General features: G+C 42.6%; 1 pseudogene; it reads left to right on the forward strand.

Annotated features, from left to right (window-relative positions):
- Positions 1-351: 351 nt before the first annotated feature.
- On the forward strand, positions 352-1,894 carry LOC102249196 (annotated as a pseudogene).
- The last annotated feature ends 2,116 nt before the right edge of the window (positions 1,895-4,010 follow it).

Below are 4,010 nucleotides of genomic sequence, written 5' to 3' on the forward strand. Positions count from 1 at the left end.
CATTTAGATCAGCATTATCTTGGGGTATAGCATGGAATGAAACGAACAGGACACAGAGGAATATATATAGTAAGATTCCAGTCATATAAAATTAAACAACTAAATAATATAGTTTAAGGGATGCATACAAATAAGGTAAAACCTAAAGAGAAGCAAAAGAATAATGAATTCAAAATTCAGGAGAGTGGATACTTCTTCATGGGAGAGAGGAGAGATGCAATTAAGGAGGGGTATACAGAGGGCTCTATATGTACTAGCAATGTTTTATTGTGGGTGATTATCCAGGTTAATTTTATTATAAATCTTTAAATTGTGCTTTTTGCTTCCAGACCTGTACAAGAGGCTTAAAGGATGGCCTCCTCAGATCTGGAACAAATATGCTCTCATATTAATGAAATGATTGTCAATATATAAAAATCTTTGTCATTAAGAAACCGTGGGTCAAGAATCTACCTTAAAGACTATATTAAATAAAATAGGAAATGAAATCATTTAATAAACAAACTTCTAAGTAAATTGGAATTAGAAATTCAGTATCAAGTACAATCTGCCTGTTCACTCAAGGAATTCAGTGAATCTCTTGAAGAAGATTGTAAAATGTGGAACATCTCAAAGAAAACATACCTTCCCATTTGCCTCAAGTTCAGTGACCCAGAACTTTGTGACTATATCAGATCTTGACCCTGAAAAACCTGTCAAAGTTGAGGAATCTGCAGCCACAAAGAAGCCCCCTGAAGAACAAAGAAATTAAAGAAATGCCATTTATAACTTGTGATGAGTTCAATGGCATTCCTGTGTACATGAAATCCTTCTTAACCTATTGTCAAGTTAATGATGTTATTAAATAAATCAACAAGGCAGTAATCAGTAAATATAAGATCAGAGAGATGTAAATCAAAACCACAATGAAATATCACCTCACACTTGTCAGAATGGCTACCATCAATAAATCAACAAACAAGTGCTGGCGAGGTTATGGAGAAAAGGGAACTGGTGGTGGGAATGCAGACTGGTGCAGCCACTGTGGAAAACAGTATGTGTAGAGTTTCTCAAAAAAATTAAAAATGAAACTGCCTTTTGACCCAGAAATCCCACTTCTGGGTATATATCCTAAGAATCCTGAAACATCTGTAAGAAAGAATATATGCACCCCTAAGTTCATAGCAGTGTTATTTACAATAGCCAAGATCTGGAAACAGCCCAAGTGCCCATCAGCAAATGAGTGGATAAAACACCTGTGGTACATTTACAGAATGGAATACTACTCGGCTGTAAAAAGGAAGGAACGCTTACCCTTTGCAACAGCATGAACGGACCTGGAGGTTTTTATGCTAAACAAAATAAGCCAGGAGAGAAAGACAGACCTCACTTGCATATAGAATCTAATGAACAAAATAAACTGATGAACCAGAGGAATGGATGCATGGAACAAACTGACAGAGGTCAGAGGGGAGGGAAATGGGGGGAACTGGATGAAAGAAGGTGAAGAGATTAGCCAAAGAACACATTTGCATAGCCCATGGACACAGACAACAATGTGGTGATGGCCAGAGAGAGAGGCAGGAGGGTTAGAGGAGGGTAAAAGGGGGGACGTCTACAATAATGCCAACAACAACAAAAAAGATCCTACATCAACCAAAATAGTCTGCTATGAGTCTGCCAGAAATCTCTATCACAGATTTACTGATGAAGAAACAAAGAATACCAAAGGTCCTTCTTTTAGAATGGGAGATGACATAAAAGAGTCATAGCCTTGAAGGTTGACAAGAAGTTTCATGTGATACTGAATATCTTAGGGCACTGCTGGAGGCTGCCAGGGGAGGGGAGGACTCACCTCATGTGTTATAACCAAAGGCCCTTGAGAGCTTTTGAACCAGCCAACAGTCAGGTATAGAAGCTATCCTTATAGTTTCCTTATAGGTAATTTTTATATGTAATTTATTTAGTTTTTTTATCATCTTTTCCTGTCTCTTGTAAAAAATTAAACTTCTTTAAAATAAAGCATATATTTTAAAGTAAATATTTAAATTTTATATATGCACAATATCCTATATAATAAAAGCATAGTATGCAAATTGTCCCCTCGACCAGGAGTTCTTCTGGGAGTTTGACCAGGGGGAGGTGCCGGCGGGGGGAAGGAAGGGAGGCCCTGGCCAGCTGCTGCCAGCCACTAGGGATCCTACTAGTGCAAGAATTTCATGCACTGGGCCTCTAGTATATATATATTCTCTGTTGTATGTGTAACATATTCCATATTAAACAGTGAATTTAGAAAAGATGATAGTGGGAAAACTACCAGATTTCACCTAGACATTTATATCTTTAAAAGCCTGCAACAATTATGACTTATGAGAATATTGTTAGGAAGTGGTTTTTCAATGAGCCTTGACATTTGGAGCAAGCAAAGAAGTGAGAATTAGTGATAGCTACTCTGATTGCAGGGTAAATGCTCTGAGTAATTCCCAGAGAGCAACATTTGCAACCACTCATTCCATGGTTGCAGCGAGGATCACCTTCTTCCATTAGCCTTTGGCTAGGAAAAGTAACAAGTTGTAAAAGCTAATAATTTGTGTTCCATCTCACCCCTGCTTCTGGACATGGTAATTACCAGTAGACCTGTTAGTGCCCCTGAGCTGCTCCCATGTTAAGCTTTCCTCTCCCTTCTGAATCCAGTTCTTCTGAATGACTTAAGTTTTTTCAATTAGGAAATCTCATCTCATGAAGTTCTCTTTTAAAAAATCAAAATTAACATCTCTAAAATCCCTAAACTTCTATTATTCTGTTCTGAACCATACAGTATGACTAGAAGGAGCCAGACCTCCCTGGGTCCTTCACTCTAAGGACCCAGAAGTAACCATCTATAAAACTTCCTGTGTAAATTACCCGTTCCTTGAAGAGAAAAACAGTGGTCAAAATCATCTCCACTGTCTTCTGAGGCACAGCTTCCTCTGGATGGCAGTTCAAACCTCTCCAGTCAGCCACGCTTGGCCTCCCTGCCACCTGGCCGCCCTCCTCCCACTCCACCTCCCCACCACCTCCTACCAGTCCCCGACTTTTCCCTCAGATGTGGCCCACATTCCAGGGACAGCAGGCAGCAGCCTCTCTTGACTCGCCTGGGTGACTTTGGTGCGGACTTCTATACTCCAAAACCATCACTTAGAGTACGTCTGTGACAGTGTCAGGGATGGTTTATACCAGGAGGACTGATTATTACAGCCGAGCATGGAGTCACCCTATCATTAAGGTAAGACATCTGGAACTTTGCAGGTTCTCTGAAATACCCAAAACTTCAAAAGGCTTTTGCAAATTCTTTTTATAAGCCAGGGAGCTTGAGGGGAATTACTACAGACTGAGTAAGCCACAGTATGTTTTCAATATAAATTATTACATAAATAAATGGTAGGCACAATGGAGAGGAATATATACTCCCAACGGTTCCCACCTATATATATAAAAGCCTAAGTGACCGAATGACCGAACACCCGAATGACCCTTCGACCGGTTGCTATGATGTGCACTGACCACCAGGGGGCAGACGCTCCACACAGGAGCTGCCCCCTGGTGGTCAGTGTGCTCCCACAGTGGAAGCGCCCATCTTGGCAGCCCACCAGCCCGGCGGCAGCCACTCACTCCCTCAGTAGTCCTGCAGGTCCAATCTCTGGAGAACAGGCCAGGCACCGATGGACCGCGCCGGCGCCACCAGCACCATCCCCACAGCGCTGCCAGCCTCCTGGAACTAGGCCTCAGGCACCGTGGCTGCTTCCCCTCCCTAGACGCTCTGCAAGGAAGAAATGATATAAAAGTGGCCACCAGGTAGCTCCCAACAACCGGCGCAAATGTCAGCGGGATGGATCCGGATCCTGGGCCAGCAAGGGTGTCCCATCACCTGCCCAGAGGGCTGATCACGTCCCACTCCCCCCTCCTCACTCCCATTGGGACAGGTACCCGATCGAAACTGACCAGGCATGAGCCCACAGAAGGCACAGAGGGGCCGGCGGGATGAATGGGAG

This window comes from Myotis brandtii, unplaced genomic scaffold (assembly GCF_000412655.1).
Source record: "Myotis brandtii unplaced genomic scaffold, ASM41265v1 scaffold675, whole genome shotgun sequence".
In the NCBI taxonomy this organism is placed as follows: Eukaryota; Metazoa; Chordata; class Mammalia; order Chiroptera; family Vespertilionidae; genus Myotis; species Myotis brandtii.